The sequence below is a fragment of the Anas acuta genome, chromosome 1 (genome assembly GCF_963932015.1).
Source record: "Anas acuta chromosome 1, bAnaAcu1.1, whole genome shotgun sequence".
In the NCBI taxonomy this organism is placed as follows: Eukaryota; Metazoa; Chordata; class Aves; order Anseriformes; family Anatidae; genus Anas; species Anas acuta.
In genome coordinates, this window is record NC_088979.1 from 158128546 (window position 1) to 158151032 (window position 22487).

Here is a 22487-nt window from a genome sequence, read left to right on the forward strand (position 1 = left end):
GCAAGGCCAAGCCCTAAGATGCAATTAGTCACAGACATTGTTGCAACTGCTTGCAGGGCTCCCCAGCACTCCCTTGCCTCCAGCAATTGGATAGTAACAACTTGCATAAAAATGGATTTAGAAAATTCATTAGTAACAGTGCAAGTTAATTATGGCATTAGTACAGTTCAACATTACCCTTCCTATTAAAGATGCCCACTCTAACTAGGTCCTTGAAATAGCTTTAAATAATACACGAGTGTTTTGGGTATATGTTAGAGGCACACTGTTCTGGTTGTGTTGCTGTTCAGCTGTAATACAACTGCTTCATTTAAGGTTATTTAAATGGTCATGTTTTTTTCCAGTAATACCAAAATAGTCACTAGAAAACATCTTAATCAAAGATAGAATCTGTTTATTGCATATTTATGAAAGGAAGGGATTTTAGGGATTCATTCACGAGATGCCCGTCTGGGAAATAGCATCCAACTGTTCCATTGCTCTGTGAAAAGAAAAATGGGAAAATATGTGGCATGCCCGGCTCATTTAACCTTTCAGTGAGTAGTCCTAACCTTCCTAATGAGTGACCACTTCACAAATCTGTTTTACCTGATGATACTCAGCCTTTCTAATCAAACCGGAGCTCTGACAGATGCACGTATTGTCCCCGTTTCCAGAGTAGTGTCCCCATGATGAAGTGGAAACTGATAACAGGACAAAGGAAACATGCTTATTTTATCACAGCATAGCTGGGTTTGACTTACTGTAAGCAGGACAGTAGACTAATGTGAAAGACTGAGTCAGTATGGTAACAAAAAGTTAATCTGCAGAAAAACAGTGCAGTTTCAGTTCACCTGGGAAAAGATGCAATCAATTAGCATTCACTGAAAAGTTTTGGTTGAAATTAATTAGGTAAGTTATTTGTAAAACAGTTAATGTATTTATGTCCATGAGTTTTCATTCTTCCAGCTAAATTCACAAGACAGTTACACACTTTCCACAACACTAATGAGGGGGTGGTGGTATCACATCCCCTTACTGGCAAGGGGTTGGTTACTCTCCTAAAGAGATTAAAAGAAAATCCAGAAAATGCACAATTCACAGAAACAAAAAAAAAAAAAAGGAAAGAGTTGAAAAGAGACAGAGCTGGCCCTGCCTTGGGGACCAGCCAGCTGCACAGTCCTTGGCAGGACTGATGGCTGCTGACAGAAATCCACACACCCCTCCCAAACCAGGGAAAGGCCAAAGGCTGCTGGACTCTGGGCGGTGAAGCTCTGCTGAGAATGAAAGCTTCAGTCAGAAATGCCAGTGTGAGTGACAGCTGAGTATGAGAAGCCCAGAGAGACAGTTTGTACCAGAAGAAACCTCTGGCATGCCAGCACAAGTGCAGCAGGGGTGACTGATGAAGACTTCAGAGAGCCTGCGGGAGCTGCTGGCTGGCCCCAGCGCTGCGATGGGAGCAGGGACCCTGCCCTGAGTCACCGGCTCCTAGGGCCCGCAGGGCAGAGGGATGTGGATGCCATTCTGTTTATTTACAAGAATGGACAAAAATACCCAATTCCAGTGCAGTTTTAGTTTGTCTGTTTTTTCCCTCCTAGCTGGAAAGGCTGACACGTACAGCCTCTGCAGCACAGCCAGCCTCACGCCTTGTACAGGTGCCTCCTGCAGCAGCACGGCTTTCGGTGCTCTGCTCTCACCTGCTGATAAATGCACAAACCAATACCCCACTGATGCAGGAAACAAAGTTCACAGCCTTTATGCTTAACTGTCCGATGGTCTGCGTGAGATCAAGCCCAGGAGTGGCAAACACGAGTGGGCAGTCAAACGGTTGCTGGAGGCTGGTGGCCTTCTAGAGGAACATCAGGCAGAAAAGCTATTTCCTTGCAGCCCGCGACACATCCCATGGCCATCTGACAGAATCATGTTCTGAGAATACAACAGCTCGCAAAGAAGTTTCCATCCCGCCCAGTTTGATGCTTGGTGGTGTTGCTGTTCAAGGTTATTTCCTGATCTGCTCCTTCCTCGGCTCCCCCACAGGGTCTCTTTCTGTCCCCACCCTCACAGATCTCACTCAGACATCTTGTGAGCGCCGGGGCTCCCAGGGGACCGGCTGCCACCTGAATCAGCACAGACGCCCAGGCCTAATCTTCATGGTTAGGAAATCGCTTCAGAGAGGGGAACAAACAGGACTCGTGTGCCCAATGACTCTCTGTCTGAACAGTCCATGAAGAATAGTGCGGGTAACAAACAATAAAAAAATGGAAATAATGTTCGAAAGTAGGTCTTCACAGCTGGGGGAGGGGAAGGGAGCAGCCAAGAGGTTAAGAAGGTCGTTTTTGTGGAGACAAGGTATGAAGTACAGTGGATGCTACATTTCATTATGCTTCCCTTTGATGCACTTGGTTGTGATCACAACTAGAGCTGGTGACCTGCCACTGCGATCTGGAGTGGAAATTCAAAGTTAAGCATGAATTAATGCTCCAAGTCCAACACGCTGCAAAAGCTAAGTTCAGCAGCAGGTTTTGCTCCTGCCAGTTTGTGTTAAGACACAGAACGCTAACTCTCTATTTCTGTACAGACAGTCCTGTTGCTTCCCATGTGCCGCTGTGCCCAGTCAAAACCAACCTCCTAAAAGCAACCTTCCCATATTTTGGAGTCTAACCGAGGCCACCAGTGGCAGATAGGTGTTAACGCTGCCTCTGGTAAAGAGAACTGGTATTTTTCAGGGTATTTTTCCCAAGCCAGTTTTATCTGCACGGAGAATGTGCCAGCTCACTCTCCAATTTTCCAGTCTTGACATGATACTGAAAAACTCGCTCGGCTGCACAGTAGCCGTAAGCAATAGTAAGAAGATAAGTGTGGCACACCTTTTAATGAAGAAATCAAGAAGAAAAGAAAACCCATCTAGGGAGGACGCAGACGCACGTCTATCACCTAACAATATAAGGGAAGGGAAACTTCCCAGTTCCCCCTTTGGGATCTCTTCATAGACCAGAGGAGAGGCTGCTCACAGGAGTCCCCCCCGCTTCTCACACTCCACAGGAATGCCGATAACCCCCCCAGGAGGGGTGGTCTGAAAGGCACACCGACATGCTGGAGGCAACATATGGGTAATTGATCCCTGTGCATCGCTAGGAAAAGAGCGTGAGTCAATGCACCTAGCAGTGCGGCTCTGCCACAACCTGGCAGCTCGACAGCTGGGCTCCCAGTGAGGAAATCAGAAGCAGCTGGAGATGTCTCTCTGCACCACATTAATCCCCAAGCGATACTGTGTCTCCAGACAAAGGTAGATGGATTTGTCAGTGCTCAGTGTTCAACTCGAGAGTCTGCAGCACCCCAGCAGGAGTCAGCAGCCTTCCCTTCTTCTAGGAGGCTCCGAGACTCTTGTTTTTCCCCAGATTTAGCAACTTCCTGAGGGTCTCCAACAGCCAGGAAAGGCAAGAATCCAAAATGCAAGAGGAAGCACGTGTGATCCCTGTGAAGCCATCCCAATCCTCCTGCCCTCCCGAACACAACAATGGAAGGAGGTGAAGGGGAAGAGAGGCACTAAGCAAAGGCCCTAAGGAGCTGCAATTCAGCCTGAGGGTCAGGCAGCACGAGGTACAGGAACACCCTGCTGCCCTGCTGGGGTACACAACCTCCCCAGGCTTGGCAAGAAACTGCTGCAGTCAGCTCATAAAACAAGCAGGGTGTGCACCGGGGCAAAGTGAGGAGATACATTCAGCACCGAGACAGCTCAGTCAGGCCAAGAAATTTCACATGTGTGCATTTAGATATGACATGCTAAAAGGAGCTGATGATCTTTGGCAGCATTTCCTGGTAGGGTTAATAAAGATATATTTATTTCCCCAAAGATAAAACTTCAGATCTAAAAAAAAAAAAAAAAAGAAAAAAAAAAAAAAAAGGAAATAAACAAAAAGGAAATAAACAAAAAGGACAGAAAATAGACTTCAATTTAGTAGCCAAATTTAACCTTTTAAGAGGGTTTCTCTTCTGCTTTCCTGTGGAGAGCAGACTGCTCAGTAATCAGACAGGAAAATTGGCTTGAGAAATATTGCTGTCCTGTCAGCGGCAGCCTCTTGCTTAAGTGAAGGGTTTTTTCCTTCTGGTGAACGGCCACGTTAGCATCTCATGGCTGTGCATACGTGTCTACAGGATAGTTTAATCAGTGCTATTAATTCCTCATATTTACCTACAGAAGAGGCTCATGTCTGCACTTGGAGGAATGAGGCCATGATCACTGCCACTGGAGGTGCTCAAGAATGTCCTGACCCCAGTTTCTCCAGACTGCTTAAACCCCCTTGGGTTTTGTGACTGAACATCACAACATTCAGCCACTCCAGTCTTGAGGTCTCCTCTGCCCTGATATCTGGATACGGAGCAGCTACAGAAGGGCTGACACGTCCTGACTCCATCCACACCTTCCACAGGGAACACCGCCAGCAGTCCTCTAGGCCGCGGGGTCACGGACATTTTGTCCCACTTGCTGTCTGCTCACAATACACAGTGGTTTCAGCTCTGGTCAGCTGTATCTCAGGATGTATTTTCCTCACTTGAAATGTAAGGTTTACAATGCCACTGCGTAAAAATTTGATTTCTATAACTATCACTAAATTTCGTTCTGAAACACAGTGTAAGAGACAAGAGCAGAGTACATATCATCCAGATCTGAAACTGAGAACACATACATTTTCATAACATACATTGGAACACGCTAGAGCAATTTGTCAGCTATAAAAATCCAGAAATGATACTAAAATGTAAGTGCTAAATTATGATTTTTACATTGATGCCATATTTTAGCGCAGAGCATCGAAGCTCTTTAAACGCATTAATGAATTAAGCTTCGTCACACTGAGATTTAAACAATAATTAGCCAGTCAGTATAGGTCAAACAATGAGAAATAGTAGAAAAAACTAATGCTGATTTAGTTGTGAGATCTCTGAGTGCTATCAAATTATAAGGAATAACTCATACTAATTGCAATGTCATACGTGATTAATTGCACACTCTCAATCCAGAGATTTTTTCAAAATTAATCCTTTCAGGTGTTTCTCTTTCTATGAAGATTTCCCCCCAGATCTACATTTTTAAGACTTACTCTCACTCTGTTTTCTGACCCCGTTTGTGTGTTTCTCTGTGTTGATTTGCTCAGTACGCACGGAAAGTGAATGACTGTGTTGGAGGTAGGCTCCTGATTTCTGTTTTTCTGATTCTGTGCTCTGATGCCTTCCTTTCTAATGTAAATATTTTCTAGGATTCCCAAATCACAGATGGAAGCTGCCTGCTTCTCATTTAGCTTTAATTACCCCTCGCTCAGTCTGAGCCTTTATGCAGAGTGGCCTTGCCCTCTGGAGGATTGCAGCCTTAAACGTTTCTGCTGCAGAACCAGCGGCTGGATCTCCAACACCGCACGGCTCCTTTCCTGAGCCAGGCTCAGGGGGCTTCACACCGAGCACCTCCTGGTCGTGCTTTAGAAGCGTAACAGGAAGCAAGTGCTCTAACAACAGAGCTGAGAAAGAAAATGAGAATGCAGATTATTTGTGAATAAATCCTAAGGGCATTCAAGGAAGATTTCTGAAATATGAAGCTGCCGCTCGTTTAGCAAAGCTACCCAACCTCTGATTAATGCTCGGAGATACTCCAGCCACCGGAGGGCTAGCACGTTACTATTCAGAGAGAAGGTACAAGCTGAGAGACCTCAGACATTAGCTACAGGGTTCAAACACGGTATTTGTCCCAGTGTTTACCCAAACTTTCATAAAATTAGGGTTCCTGTTATCAGCCCTCCATAAGGCATGGGCCCGGCTGTTTCCCAGTAAGACATCAGCAGCATTTTGCTTCTCAAAACCCAGTTCACATCTTCAGTTGTGGTAAATAGTGCCTACATGACCCGTGTGCACACCGAGTGTCTGATCTCCGTGAAACTAAATGCAAATCCAGCCAACTACCTGGCCCGCAGGCAAGGCAGATACTCAGCAACCCAGCCACCAGAAGGGAATATTGACCCCAGCCCCCTCAGCCTGGGACTGCACCGTGGTCTCCATCTAAAGCCGTGTTTGCGTAAATGCTGGCCAGCAGCTATCCACGCAGGTCTGCACAACTTGTTCTACGCAGCAGCGTTGGGGTATACTCGGAGGCCTGCTGATTCATGATGAGAGAAACAAGCTATGCAACAAAAACCTGAGCAACGTCATAGCCAAAAATAGCCAGCCGTTCAGACCAGCGCAGTAATAGCATTGTAATACTGGTACTAATTACAGGCCAACGATTGCAGACCTTAGAGCTAAGAGCCGATTTCTGAAACAAGCCAGAACAAGATGTACCCATAAAGACAAAACGCTGTGGGATGCTATCACGAAGATGGCTGCATCAGATCAGCCTCATACCGAGATGCAGGGAGAATCTCTTAAATCATTAGCAAAGCTGCAGCATCTCATTATTTTTAATAGCTCTTGAAATGAACACCAGTGCCAAAGAACCTACAAATATCCCTGCTCAGTAATCTCCAGGGTCCAACCCTGGGCTCCACCACACCAGGCTTCACTGAGGGGATTAGGCAGCCTAAAGCGAGCGCACAATTAATAACTCGCAGCACACCTTCCCCAGCTCCGCCTGCCCCATCTGGAGCGATGCTCCCACCTCTCCTCCAGGTGATGTTGCCAGCTCTTCATCTGGCATTCGAGCTGTGTTTGCCTTCTTTTCTAATGTCACCATTTGATCCCTGAACCCTGCATCTCTCTGAGGGCATGACTGCACGAGACTCCCTGAGTGCTCAAACTTCCCTGGAGTTATCTCAAATGCATTAGAAAGTAACCGGGTACGATTTTACCGGAGGGAAAACGAGACACAAACATCAGTGCCATAATATCCACCAATTTCGGTTTCATTTTGTACAGAACTTTGCACTTTGCAGCACTTAATACAACGCAAAGTGCACCTCTAATTGGTATGGTTTGCAGTAGGCTCACTCAGTTATTCTGCAGATCTTCTAAGGAGACAGAAAGTTCTCTGAGGAGCAGGACTGCAGTCTGGCTTCCTGAACTCTGGTGTGTTTCTGAACCCTGATTTAAGCTTTTCCCAGAACTGGCTTCCACCTGTCTGCTTTTTGGGGCCAAAATTGGTGTTCTGGAGCTATCTGCCTGCACAAAAAAGGAAATGTCCTCATCCTCCTCCTTCCAGGCCAGACACACCAGCATGCTGCAGAGCATCCCACGACCCTTTTGGGAGCAAGCACTCTGCTGCTTAGCTGCCCTCAGGGGAAGATAAACTCATCAGCACAACCCAAGGACTGTCTGAACCCTTGGGTCAGCAAGGGATACGGGATGAGCAGGATATCTGCATTTCTGTGCTTGTGTTTTGAAGCAAAGCGTCTCAAAGACCAGCAAGCAGGCAATGCCAAACTATTTTCCTTAATCTTGCCCTCAAAACAGATGAACTGATGCTCTTTTTCTCAAATTCTTGATGAAGATTTCATCCCAAGTCAGCCATTCAGCATTATCATATCTGCTCAAACACTCAAAGGACTGCAAAGCCACTAGCACAGGAACATGAGCCTTACAGTGCACGGTTCCAACACCCGTGGTTTTGTGATGAATCCCACACCAGTGCTAAAGGACCCGGCTCCTGCATCCCTGTCATCAGACGAATACAGCAGCATGAATAAAACAATGCAGCACTTCAAAGATTTTAGCTCTCCTAGAGAAAATGAGAAATGTGATCTCGGTACGTCTGAAGGCTCAGAACTCAAAGACAAATGAAGAAAGCCTGTTTTGTTTGGCTGGGTTTTCCTGGTCAGTCTTCTGGTCTGGCAAAGATCGCTGCCCTGGGATTTTTTTTTTTAACACTTGACATTAGCAGTTCAGTTATTTGCCCCAAAATACCACCTCTTCAGATTCTAACTATAGTGGCACTCTGAAAAGTAAAAAAAAGAAATAGATTACAAGTAGAGCTCATCCTTCATATAAAAAATAAGATTAAAAAAAATGAATAAATGCTAATTTTACCTCCCTCCTTATGCCCCCTACAATTTGAATATGAAAAAAGGTCTCTTCTGTATCGTATTTAATAGACTTTTTTCCACTACATGAGTTTGTAACGGCACATTTGAATCCTGCTCATGGAAAGTTTTTGTCCCATCACCACTCACAAAGGCATACATTGAAAACAAAACCAGAAGTTGCCAGTGCAGGTCACACTTCAATTAAAGCCTTTTTGGTTACAAAGTAGGGTATTTTCAGCTTAGAAATGGTGTCAGAACCATTTTCTCTCTGAGAACTGTCCTGCAAGCATTCTGGCACCTGTGTAACTTTATTTGCATGAACGCACTGTGGTGTTTCTTGCAAGAAGCTACTTACTTGCTGAGCCAGATGTGAAATCTGTTTCTTGGACAGTGAATAGCACAGCATCTGCATTTAGGCAACAAAAAGAAACTGCCACATCATTACTTTTGGCACTGGAGGCTTTCTGGAAGCGTTCACTCCAAGAGGAGAGGGGATCCTTTATCCCTTCTCCCTGCCTGGCGAGGACAGCTTCATCAGTGGCTGAGCTGGGCATCAGGGGGCTGGAGTCCCAGTTCTAGGTGGGGAATTAACTTTCTTCCTACCCTTAGGGTTAGTCTTTCTGGAAAAGTGGCTTCCTGCTCTTTAAATGTATTGCCTCCCTACATGGAAAGGCAGAATTCCTTGCTTCTGAAGCAGTCGGTATTAAGCCACGATAAAGACCACACAATATATATATAAGTCTGGAAAGCAAAACTTACGTGCTCTCTTTTTGATCAGTCTTTATCCTATCAAAGACAGACAGTTTAAAAAGTGGGATGCCATTTACTTTCCTAAGGGTTTTTCTCGTTGACAGATTTCTTAAAAATGAACTGTTCATAAAATGCTTGGCTTATGGCAAATCTTGATTTGAGAAGAGAATGGGAATGCTCAGCCTATGCAGTTCTGACATTTACAGCAATCTTTAACATCTCTGCATTTCAGAATTGGAGCTAGCTTCTGCTATGAGATTAGGAAAGCAAAAGAAGAGGTCAAAGCAAAAGGACATTTTTTATCAGTCTGATCTGAACTTTTCCCTTCCTTCCAAGACAATTGATTTACTGGCATTTAAATATTTTAAAATGCAGCTTAAAGTTAACATTTTTAAAACTGGTATTTCAGTTCATTTTGTGATTTCTGGCTCAACTGGAGTTCAGGGGAGACTGAACCATATGGTAAAACAGGCTGCGGTCCAAAGAAAAATGTGGATCTATTTGATCCTAATAACTCTCTTTATTTTCTCTCTCAGAGTGCTGTCCTTTTTTTAGCATGGTTTGAGCAGTCTCACTGGTGGCATCTGAGCACAAGAAAACCGGGCACTAGACCGGAGCTCTGCTCTGCACCATGGGAAGGTGGAAAATATGCGAGGAGGTTCAGGAGCTTTCCAGCTCCCAGGTCCTTAGGGCTCTGGTGTCCCTCAGCACAACCCCCTGAGGTAACCCTGCTCTGGCTGATCCGGGCACACCAGCAGCACCCAAACGCTGGTGCTGCCACCTGGGCATCTGCAGGGGAAGGGAAGGCTCAGCCAAGCCTTCTCAGATGAGGTTAAGACTGCTCGAGTTAGTACAAAGCAGAGTGCCCACAGCATGGGCATAAGATGGGAAGTGATGGACCTGCAGCTCACTGGGTTGTCGTGCATCAGCTGTGCTACCACGACTGGCTGCGTGCACGCTCCCTGCACAGCCCAGGGCACAGCACCGAACCTCAGCGTGCCCCACACAAAGGCAGGGTCCGCTGGTTTAAGCCACAAGATTGGTGCCTCGAGCAGGCACACACAGAGCTGCCAGGGCTCAGCTGCCAGGTAGGGATGAATCTGGAGAAAATAATATCAATCAGTTCTGGTTTTGTGTTCATATCCCAACACAGATAACTTTCCTATGTGTTACTAGGGTGAAATCAGAGCTACGAATGTCGTGGCAATGCTGCCAAAATGACAGGAAGAAAATGAATGCCGTGTTTTTTCTCCTGTACACCACAACCCATGTCAGGACTGTCCCTTAGGTGGGGACAGGGCTCTGGCCATGCCCTGCCTGCACGCAGAAGTGCCTGCAGAAACCACCTTCTAGAGACATGAGCAGAGTCACAGCTGGCAGAGTGAGAAATGCGAGCTAAGGAGAGTGAGCACCATATGGCACAATTTCCTCTCGTTCAATCCACTTCACAACTTGTAGTTGCAAAAAAAAAAATCACATGCCATCCAGTTTACGGGAGGAGAATCAGGTTACAGTAAGAGCAGAGCCTAACCCACCAGCTCAGCACTCACGCGCTGCGATTAATAAATGTGGAGAGACACCAATCTGCGACTGGCACAAAAGATGAAAACGCACTGGAAAACATCGTGGAGAAAAGTGGCGTTCCTGTGTCAAACGAGGAGTTATTCATAACACAGAAAAACAATTCGCAAGCTGTTCAGAATCACCTGTGCAGTACGAAATTAATACAGCAGTGTCGGCAGGCAAGCCCTGCCCAGGCAGGACTGCTGCCCCTCTGGTGGCACCGAGCTCTGGAGCAGGGCAGAGCAGCACCGCAGGGACAGCAGACCTGCCACATTGCTCAGAGGGCACTGCTCTGGGTTCAGTGCCACTTCACAGAGGCTAGGCAAACATCTTTTAATCAGTAAACGTCCCTAACTCCCTGAAAACAACATTTGTGGGAGGAAACAGGGCAAGGTGCAAGGAAATTAGTATTTCCACGGTTCTTTGGAAATTAGGAGATAAGCAACACATTGCAGGCATCACCAGAAGCCTGTGGCAGAACGAGGAGGGGAATTTCCAATTTCGGATCAGCATCAGGCCTCTGCTTAGCCCTACGCCTAGGCTGCCCCTTGGTGCTCTGGAGCTGGCCCTGGGGCACGGGGCTGTGAGCAGGGCAGCAAGGCTGGCACAAAACAGGGACGGGGATGGGGATGGCCGGGCCACCCTGCCTCCTGTCACCCCAGGCACCAGCCACAAGCAGCACAGAGCACTTGGGAGAAGCCTAGAGCAGGCCATTAAGCACTGAATTTCAATGTATTTGCCTAATTTGTTTGTTGGTTTTTTTTTTAATACTATGAATGACTTCAAGTCTCCGTCGCAGAACAAAGCCACAGAAGAGCCTGGCATGGTCTCCCTAATGGAAAGGCAGAGCCGAACAACATGTTTGTCAGCGAGCAAATCCCCCGGTGAAGGGTCTGACTCACAAAGTAATGAAACAATTACTGTTAGACGCTGTTATTTATTACTTATAACACAGTGGCACTTCCAGCCTAGGACAAGCTCCCACTGTGCCTGGCACAATACAAACACGAAGCAGAATACATAATTCAGGGGGCTTTGTTCGGAGAGACACAGCCTCATGCCCGATCCTAGTCTTTAAAGAAACGCAAACAAAAGTGATATTTATAACAAAATTAGCTACAGCAGCAGCTATCCGTGCTGTAGGGAGGGACACGGGTCATTCAGTTTGGGAGAGCCATCCCTCCTTCCCCCAAAGCGCTGCGAGCAGTCCACGGGGCAGCACAGGTGGGGAGCCCTGGGGCTGGCACACCACCTTCTGCCTCTGGCAGAAGTGGCTGCAAAAGCAAATTAAAAGGTAAAGGCAGCCCCTGACCTTTGCTAGCCTGAGAGAGCAGGGAGAGGATAATACTTCAAAACCAACCAGGCTGAGAGGCAGCGAGCTCTTGTTCTCAAGGGGTTCCTTGCAGCTGAGGGAGGGAGAATGGGTGCCGGGAAGTCAGCGCTGTCACGCTGAGGACTGCTCTCCTCTGGCAGCTGGGAGAAGCTTCATTACTGAAGTGATTTGCTATCATGTGAAAAGAACCACATAAATACCACAGGGAAATTCATCGAGGAGTCACGGTAATGAAGAATATGATACAAGGGGCTTTCTCTCGCTCGTAATTTACTGCTCCCATTATTATTTTGCCTCTTAACATGTGTCCCCTGAAGATAAATACTTTCCTTTCAAAATATCAGCGTGATCCAAAGCCTGCTGAAGTCTCCAGAAACGCACAATTCATCTGGACTTCAAATGAGGCCATAAATTTGAGGGAAGGGGCTCAGTTGTTTTGGTTTTTTATTATTTTTGCAACCATTTACATACTTTGCCATAAATCCCAGCGTATTCTAAAAGCCAGGTGCTGGAAAGCTTTTCTCTCTTCTTCTGAAGATTTTGGACATATTTATATACAGGCTTAGCAGTGCCAGTTAATGTGTCAGCTGCAGAAAGATAACCGTCCTTACTTTTTTCCCATGACACAACTAAACCATACAGTAACTTTGCTTGAAGACATCACAATCTCAGCTCACAAGGACAGAACTAACAGGGAGTGGAATCTGATCCAGAAACCGTATAAAAAATAAAGTAACCAAAGCACTTTGCCCATTAATAATGCAATCACACTGCAATTTCCCAGTTTTGGAAAACAAACAAACAAACAAAAAAAGACCTTTTTCTCAGAGCACGTATGTTCTCATTCTCCATTTGAAGTAAATGTGTGCAATGTTCAGCTCAGCTGTGCATGAGCAGAAGGGCGTGAGGCAGAGGTCTCTTGTTCGAGGTAATGAAATCCAACTCAGGTCACTACACAGAGACGTGGCTATAAAAGCAGCAGTCATAAAACTGAGGAGAACAAAAAAATACAGGAAAAATCACTGGACACCATCTGTATTTTAAAGTAGAAGAATCGACCAATGCTTTTGAAGGTTTTGGGTGCACAACCATGAATAATCCAGAAATGGGAGGTTTAGAATGAAGTGGGACAGGTTCGGAGTGAAAGCGTTCAGAGGGGTAATTTGGAGTGCATGCAGTTAGCGCTGCTCTCTGGAACTTACCTACCTAGAAGACACAAAGAGTCAGCGGACCTTGAGGATGATCTGAAAGGAGCAGAAGTAACCAGAATTTTTGTTTCCATTCTGTTCACTTATGAAAACTTTGCCAGTGACACGGAGTGCAATACCTCAGTTACGAGCAACATCAGCTAAATCCTACAGCTCCAGAAAGTACCAACCATTCTTTCTTCTGCATTTCCCCCCTTACAAACTTCCCTTTTTCTGTCTCCTGTTTAGTAAGGACCCGGACCAGTTGGCCAAGTCATCCTGACTGGAAGTAACGCAGCCAAGAGCCAGAAAACAAGAGGAAAGCAGTTTTTTTTACAGCTCAGGACTGGTGAAAATCTGCAAGGCTTGAGCGGCTGACACTTTGGGGGATGTTTTGTGTTACGCTTTTAATTTTCCAGAAGAGGGCTAAAAGTGCACATGGGTGTCACGTAGAAAATTCATCAGTTCAGTCATCTTTATCTGCCTTTTATCAGCCCTAATGGAAAAAAAAAGTCCAACTTTGACAGAGGTGCAAGAGCACCTGAACTGATTGTCTCAGGAAGACAGGCACCAGCTTAGGTCACCCAGGGACGTTTCCCTGTGAACACTCCAGACAGCCAAAATCAAAAGCAGTAAGAAAACCTGCTGAAGGGAAAGCCATACTTCAGTCTTGGGTATCTGCTAGTGGATTCCTTCCTTTTTGCTTGGCATTCTCTCACAAGGCTAAAAATACTCTAACGGTGAAAGCCATTAATAATGGAGATAACTTGCCACCAAATCCTGCAACACAAATAACTGTTTAAAGGAGTAACAGCAACACAAAGGTCTGGATAACATCGTATCCCTCGCTGAACTCAAAATAGCATCCAATTAACAAGAAACAGGGCAAAATAAGGGCTTGCGTTAAACCCAGTGCCAATGCAGTCTCTTGGCTTTTCTGACACACAACTGCACCACTTTTCGCTGGTTCCTGGTTCACATAAACAGAGACATTTTAGAAGGCCACAACCTGCAACTCGGGTCTGCTGCATCACATGGGACACAGAAATCACCCAGGAATCCCCCGGTGGAGAGGCGACTTCTCCTGAGCCTCGTGACTGAACGCTGACCTCAGCTCGCTTGTCCCAGGCTTGACTCTGATTCACGCGAAGGCTGGCCTACACCCACTCCAGGCATTTTTACCCTGCTTGGACAGACTGGAGGTGCCACGGAGAAAACAAGAGTGAAGCCCTGTGCTTCTTGGGAAGGCGTCTCACACTTCATGTCTCGATCTCTTCCTCTCTTAAACATAATTCCTTCCTTAGCACAGGCTCACCGAGGTGCATAATTCGGAGGAGGAGGTCAATCTCCCAATCTGTTGCTATTCCTGACTTCAATCGCTAGGTGAATCTCAGACTGGAGTGGTAGAAGGCTGGAGAACAGCACACCTCTCGCCCCAGGAATTACATCAGTTCATGCAGTTTTATGGACACGGCTCCAAAGCCAGAGGGGAGCTGCTTCCTTTCAGGCAGCCTGAGTGGCAAAAACTGGGCTGAAATGGATGCAAATGCTACAGCACCCGTCTTCCCCAGAGGAACCGCGTTAGGTCAGGGGAAGCCAAGGGCAACTGCTCGCTGATATTTGCAATGATCACACCATTACATTACGTTTAAGAGGTTCAAAATCCAAGCACAAGTCAGGCCAGTTTCTCCCCAGGGATTTAATTGCCTCCCTTTACCTATATGCTTTTAACACGCATGCTGCATTACCAGTCACTACGGATAATCATCCCTTCCAGGGAGGCTGGGATCCCATTTCTTAAATCTCCTCCTGCTAAGAGAACTATTGAAGGACTTAAGAAAGAACCGAGACCTTGCAGTTTTCCTTCTTACAGTAAGGTAACCCCGCTGCTGTTCTCCTTCAGCTGGAGACCATCCACTCCCCAGGGGCTGCAGCAACCTCGCCCAACTGCTGCACATGTCCCCCATGAAACTTCACTCCTGTTCACCCAGGCTGCTCCGGCAAACTCCAGGCAAACACGCGTGCCCCACAGAAACAAAGACCGCTCACTGGAGCTGACCCAGCAGCGGGGCTCTCTGACCGGGCTGGGAGCACAGCAGCTTTGCCATGTCTCATCTGCACCGCGGGCAGCAGCCGGGGAAGAGGCAGAGCGAGGAGAGGCCTAGCATGAGGTAACACCTGCTGTTCTCCTCACAGTTACACACACACACACACACTACAGAAACTCCAGGAGCAGGAGGAGATGTTCCCTGGGGCTGCCTCTCCCTGGGGCCACCACGTGGAGCAGGGAGGAGCGGGCACAGCTCGGCCCCAGGTGAAGCAGCAGCCAGGGGCCTCTGTTGAGCACATCCCTGAGGTGCTCCGGGCTTTCACCGACCGCTCTGCAGCCTGGCACCTGAGCTCTGGCAGAGGGAAAGGGCTCCTGCAGTGCCAGCAGTCAGTCCGTCACCCACATCCACCTCACCTGATCATTCAAACTACCCTGCGCATGTTCACCGACACAACCCAGAGGCTGCAAACTGCCTTATTTTTCGAACAGATTGGAAGTTGTCTTATTTATAACACTGCAAGGTGGCTGTAGTGTAAATCCCCTTGATTACCAGTGGCCATGAGTGGGCTGACCTGGGCTGTCCCTGTCTCAGACTCCGCTATGGAAAGGTAGGCCAGGTGCACCCCAGCTGACACGGTGATGGAGCAGGAATCCCCACTGGGCTTCCCAACCCCCAGCGCTTTCCTGCTCAGCATTTAAAAAATAATAATAAAATATTTTTCAAAATCGATTTTGCTTGCCTGTGTGTTTTCTACTTCTGGTTTTCTTTCCCTGAACTGGGAAAAAAAAAAAAAAAAAAATGTTTTCCCAGCCCTTACTCATTTAACATCTGCTGCTTTCTGTCCTCTGCATGTATTTGTTGCTCACATAAACTACTCCCATTCCTCTTTGGGTTTGCTTGGAGAAAACCAGCCTTTTCCCACCCACAAAATACATTTACTTCATGTGACCATGCTGTCAGGGGATACTGTAAAATAACTTGTTCCACTTTCGGTTAGTGTCCTCCCTCCGTCTCGCAGAACAACACCCCCACTCCCGAAGCACCAGGTTACTGTACTGTCAATTGCTAGTCAGGATTTAAAGAAGCCCTTAAATCCCAACTATGTTCTCTTTCTGAAGTAAGAAACATCATGTTGTCTTCTCATATAGTCAATACAATACAATACATAAAAATGGAGCATCTTGACTATTGTAGCAGGTATCAGAACAAAAAAAAATACATTAAAAGGAAGGAATCAATAACTCTCAATGATTTTAACCAGCTTTAAAAATTAGTACTAGATAAAACAGGCCAAAACCCACTCTGATAAATTTGTTGCTCATTTATAACACTGTGTTCTGTATCTGGGCACTCAAGTCAGTGCCAGTGGAACTGGTCTCCTGGGCCAATTTTTCCAAAAAAATATGATAATAGATTCAGAAGCTGAGTCAACCACTAACTTGAGCAACGAATGCTCAAGACGAGCCCTTGCAAAACAAGAGATGAGTGAGGAACATGACAAATACACACAGAACGTCGTAAATGCAATCTTTCTTTGCTTTTCCAAATGGAAGGAAAATTGTGAGGTACCTGAAGCCAAACTACTGCATTTGCCAGTAAGTGCTGCAAACAAGGACTAGAGCAATGCTGATTGACCTATTTTCTGATCTTGCATGAACTTCAAAAGTACAGCAACTCCCATAAATACTGGTATTATCACATACAGCTCGTGTCATACCATTAATCACTGGTAGCTATTACTGCCAAATGCCTGACAGTCGGGATGCAAACACAATCCGTCCTACGTAAGAGCCACCTCTGCAGGCTGACTGCTGCTTGTTTAGCACACACGGCACGGCTCACTGGTGAAGGCAAGGAGTAAGGCTGCTTGAAGAGGGCAGAAGCACGGTCAGACTACAAGCTGTTGGAGGATCTGGAGAACATCTTGATTCTCAGACCACCACCGCAGCAGACCACCTAGTTGTGGCTGGAAAAGCAGATAAAAGCAGTATCTAATAGAGAAAAGTTGTATTCCGAAAGCCAACAGCATTACCTAAGCAGTCCAGAAGCACACTGCTCCTCCACCACGGCGAACTGCTGGAGAGGTGGATGTTTTCAGCCTGGATGTAAAAATGCTTGTATGAGTTATTCCCTGGAGAGAAATGAAAGCGTGAGCTGAGACAGTAGGGCTGCTTTGGTTTCTGGAAGTGCAACCCAGCCGTGGTCTGTCTGCTAAAGATAGCCCGAGAGTCTTCCTCAAAGCCAGACTCCTCTGCACACGCGGAGCAGGCGTGAAGGCAAAGCCTCTTGCGCTGCTGGAGCACACCCTGCCCGGCACTGAGCTGACACCAGCTATCAGCCTACTCGCCCCGGCCGTCCAGGACGTGCAGAAGGTGCAGGAGGGCATGCAGTGCCTCCACTTCTTCTGAAGGCTGCTCTTTCAGAGCACAGGTGTGTGAGCAACCTTTCCTGTCTGAGTTTTGGTAGGTGAGTGACAAGGCTGGGGTCCCAGCAGGAGCACACCGGAGGCAGAAACTGCAAGAAGGAGCTGACTTTACTTCCAGTTGTGCATTTTTTCTTCGTAAACATCACTAAAAAGCCTGCAAAAATATGTAAAATTTCCACTGCAAGATTTCTAAGGCCAACGAAGGGAAGAAAAGCCCCTTGCTCCTCCTCCTCCCTACCCAGCCACAGCCACTCGCCCGGCAGACAGACAGTGCTCGCAGCCTGCAGATGCCCCGAGCTCTCGCAGAGGCAGGCCAGCTGCGTCTCACTCTCAGGCTATTACTCAGTTTATTCTTTTGTTCTTATAATTTGACTAATGCACTTCTAGATCAAACAAAAGAGTAAGGCAATCGTCAGTGTGCTGCACTGAGGAGCAAGCTTCTCTGGAGCAGTACAACCAGCGGCTTGTCTTTTTTTTTTTCCTTTTTTATCAGACTATTTTTCTCCAAAACATGAATTTGTCCCTGCCTACTCTCTCCTTACTTAAACCATAATCCGGAGAGGTTCAGAGGAGCCTGCTGAGCAAGCCAGGGGGTCATACACCAGCAGGACAAGCAGGAGGGAGCTCCTGTTCCCCTCGAGCAGAGCCTCCGCTTCCACCAGAGCACATGTAGATGGGGGGAGAGATCCAGGCTGCCCCACAGAGACCGGGGAGAAGTTTCTTCTGTGGTCACATCAGAGGTATTAAAAATCCCTGTCCCTCCTGAGGTTACTGGAAACACCATAAATTTCGCTCTTGATATTCAGGGTTTGGATCTTATCCTGCTTAACGAGGGTCAACAGGCTATTAGATACATCACTCTTTTCAAACACAAAATGGAAATCCTGGAGCACACATGAGAGAAAAAAAAAAAAAAAGGAAAAAAAAAAGGCTTTTTTATTTAAATAGTCTCTAACATTCAAAAGGAATTAGATAACAGCTCTAATGGACCCACCTACTCTTGATCCTTTCTGCTGCCAGAATGTTTTGTGTAATAAATCATGAGAGCACTACATTACTCTGCGGCTAAAAATGGAGCAGAGGCAGGAGGCGGCACAGAGCGCCGCACACGGGGTACGGGACCGTGCTCAACAACATCTGCACTTGGTCTGATTTTAAGCTTCCTCAGGTGGGATGAGGAGCCCAAATGAGGGGGGAAAGGTTCATGGGGTGATTACTGCACAGGCTGGCTTTTAAGCCTTTTTCCTTTCAACCTCACTCTCGTCACATTTTGATTTAAGCTGGACTCACCCCTGGAAAGGTCCTGCTTAGCAGAACACAGCGGAAATCATTTCCATTTCCCCAAAGCCAAGACAGCTGTTGAAGGGTAGAGAGAGAGCAGCTGAATTACAGGATGCAGTATAACCCCCCCTCAGTTCAGAGGGGTTAAGATCAAACATGTTCCTCCAGACCTGGAGAGGAAGCTTGTGAAAAACTGGCCCTAAAATCATGATTTACCAGTGATAACAAACACCAGACACTGAACGCAGCGATGGGCTCGCTGGGGCATCTCCTTCCTGCCGAGGGCTGACACATTATTCCAGCCACAGCCCTGCTGTGGTTTAACCCGGCCGGCAGCTCGGCACCTCCCCGCTCTCGGTGGGGTGGGGGAGAGAATCGGAAAAAAGCGAAAGCTTGTGGGTTGAGATAAAGGCAGTTTATTAGGACAGAAAAGAAAGGGGAAACAGTAGCGATAACAGTACTACTACTACTGTGTACAAACAAGTGATGCACAGTGCACTTGCTCACCACCCACTGACCGACACCCAGCCTATGCCCAAGCAGTGGTCCCTCCACCCCTGCCAGCCCCCCCAAATTAATTTTTCAGCACGACTCCATAAGGTATGGGACATCCCTTTGCCCATTTTGGATCAGCTGTCCTGGCTCTGTCCCCTCCCAGCTCCTGCTGCACCCCCAACCTCCCGCCGGCAGGGCAGAGCAAGAAGCTGAGAAGTCCTTGGCTTGGTGTAAGCACTGCTCTGCAGCAATTAAACCATCAGCGTGTTATCAACATTATTCTCATCCTAGATCCCAAACACAGCACCCTATCAGCTACCAGGAGGAAAACTAACTCTATCCTAGCCAAAACCAGGACAATCCCAATGCCCAGCCCCAGGCACCCTAGACACAAATAACGCCTATTTGCACTGAGCAACGTGGCCACACGTGATGGCAGGCTTCCTCTGGGCTGCTGGACACAGAAACCAGGCTGCCTTGGCCATGTTAACCCAACGGGTCGGCTGAGCTTCTGCTAGGTGAACGGCTGAATCAAACCATCTCAAGGGGTAGTTTGTAACAAGAATAAGAAGTTTTAGTGTCTGCCAGACACCAGTCTGGAGAATGGGCATGAACAGCTCTGTGAGTCTTTGTTTAGTTCTTCTGAACTTTTAGTTCTTCTGAACGGTTTTAGTTAAGAAACTGAATTTTGTAGGTGGCCAGGCAATCATCCCGGAACCCCAGCACACGCTTAAACTTGGGTAAAGCAGAGTGTTTCAGCTCTTGTCAGGGAAAAAGCTTTTGGGACAGATTCATACCAGGGAACCAAAAATAATAACAAATAGAAGTCTCACTGGATTTAAGTAGTCCTACTGTCTAGGAACTGAACTTCAGTGAGAACTGAAACTCATGAGGAGCGAACAAAAGTGAAACTGGAGGCTGTTAGTGCTGGAGTTGTAACAGCCACAGCTGCTGGTAAGTGCATGGACCTGCAATCAGATCCCTGGCAGGCTCTGCTGCAGCACATTAACCACGTAAATAACCCCGTGCGATGCAAAGACATCTTCAGAGCTGTCTCCATGTCCAGATGGCATTGCTCTTTCGAGTCCAGTCTGCTGGATGTCAGATCTTAAGGCAGCCTGGCAGCCTACTTAGATCTTCCACTCAGATGTCTCCACACTTTCTCCTGTGACTGATTTACTGGAACAGGAAGAAATGAAAAGCAAAACTCAAAACTGCTTCTTGCAGATGTGCACAAATTGCAATTACTCAAAGGAATCAGACAGAGTCACCTCATTAAGAACAGATCAAAAATGTGAGTACCTCTTCTAAAAAAAGAAGAGGAAAAAGATGAACAGTTAATAAGTGACATGATCTGAATTAATATATACTAATGCCAGGAAGACTATTATGCTCACCAGCCAGCCCGAACTGCATAAACCCAGCCACAGAAAGCCTCAGGACTCTTCTGTTTCCCCTGAATTATATTTAAGTCTACACAGAGGATTTCGTTAAGCACATACTGCATTATAAATGGAAACATTTATAAAACTGCAAATGGACTTCAAGTTTAGATCCCAAGTTCCTCATTTTAAACCATAAAAACACTTCTAACATTCTTCAAGTCTGAGAACAGATAAGAACTCCAGGATCCCAAGACCCACAACCAGCTCGTCAATAAAGCTGATGCTAATTTCCAGCAAGGATATTGCTCAAATTTAGGAAAATACACGAGTGCAGTAGAGAACCAGAAAGCACAGCTGGGTGGTGGCTCACTCTCGCTTCTTCCCTGCTCCCTTCCTCCACTGGTTGTCACCAGAGCCCCAAATACAGCAGAGGGTCTTTCCCCTACCCTGCACCCTTGCATCTTTATTAGTTATGGACACAACCAAAGTGGTTTCATTGCCTACAGCTGCTATTTCTGCACCCTTCCCTGCGCTCTGCAAAACCAGCAGACTTAGAGAAGACCTGAGCTGCTTTCTATCAAACTGCGTGGGATTCCAGCCACAAAGCAGCACCAAAACACAGTCCCTACTGAGGAGGCTCTGAGTGACAGCTAAAGCATACCAACAGGACTTAGCTCACTAGCACTTTCACTCTGTTTCCTACTCAGCTACATTTCCCTTTTTTAGAAGTACTTTTAACTCGATTTCCTGTAAATACATTCCCTGTGCTGCTTTCTGTCGGGTATCCTAATCAGATTTTAACTCCAGGGTGACATAATGACTTAAGTGCCACATTTACTCTCCAGCTAGGGACCACCTTGCTAACTACTTCAGTCCAAAGCACATCAACATTGCAGAGCACTCCCTTGCTTGAACTCTTAACACGTAACTCCCAACAAATGCTAACGCACGGACCGTGGATGAAGCATCACGGTCCACTTTGATTTACTTGCACAGAGTTCGTGTTGACACGTCCATCCATTTCCAGCAGGTACTGTTAACAAAAGGGACAAGGGGACTTCCAGGCACAGGCATTGCCCTGGCTGTGAGGGGGGAAGCAGGAGATGCAAAACCAAGCTGAGGCTCCTCGGACTGATAGTCTCTTCTTAGCTCGGTCCCAGGCTGCTGTGCAACCCAATGGTATTTCTCCTAAAGACCATGGGACTACCTAAATCCCTGGAGGTGCCACCATCTCCACACAGAGGCTAGAGGGGCTCCATGGCTATCAAACCACAATGGGATGACCTGAGAATACAAATTCAGTTGTCAGGGTGAAAAAATCTACAGAAATGGTTAAGTTCTTGAGACAGACTCCAAAGACTGTCAAACAAATGTAGAGTGCAATTCTTTTACAGATGCAGAGGAACAAGAGAGAAAAGAGCTGAAAGCCAGAGCTGAGGGAGGGAGGCAGGAGCTCTGTAAGGCTGAGGTCTTCGTAGGCACAAAAAGAAAGTTCATTAATTGAGTTCTGGTGCAGGAGGAGCATGCTGAGTCCATAATGCAGTCTCTGCTCGAAGGGATGGGTTGCTCCTAACTTTTTTCCTGTCACAAAGTATTTGTTTTTTCTGTATTTTTGTTGTTCATAATAGGACTTCTAGCTCCTTAAGGCATCGCTCTAATTAAGAGTTGCGTTCTGCAACCTAAGGACATTGTATCAAGCATAACCACTGTCTTAGACAGTGCTGGAGCATGAACTCAATCACGTACCTAAAATCCAGAAGCAACAGTGGGATTAAATACTGTCTCCATTGAGACATGTTTTGCAAAATATCTTCTACTGAGGATGTATTTTGATTAAAATAAGACTGTTACCTCCATGCTATGGACATCTGGTCTATTATTCTAAAAATAATTGAACTATTTTTCTTCAGTTCAGGAAGTTTAATTTTATTAAGTGACTGCAAAGCAATGTAAAATATTCATAAGCAACTCAAGAAGACTGCAGGCTAATATTGGCACTGCCAACTTGCACAATAAAAGGAGAGATTAAGCTTGT

General features: G+C 46.5%; 1 protein-coding gene across 2 annotated transcripts in view; it reads right to left on the bottom strand.

Annotated features, from left to right (window-relative positions):
- TMCC3 (transmembrane and coiled-coil domain family 3) overlaps positions 1–22487 on the bottom strand; it is a 131392-nt gene that overhangs the window by 72660 nt on the left and 36245 nt on the right. Inside the window, exon 1 of one of the 2 annotated variants that reach the window (XM_068668470.1) lies at positions 16899–16997. The exons of the other annotated variant lie outside the window; for it this stretch is intronic. The gene's annotated coding sequence lies outside the window, so the exon portion shown is untranslated. Of the gene's footprint in view, positions 1–16898; positions 16998–22487 lie in introns of those variants that run through there. 2 annotated transcript variants of the gene reach the window in all.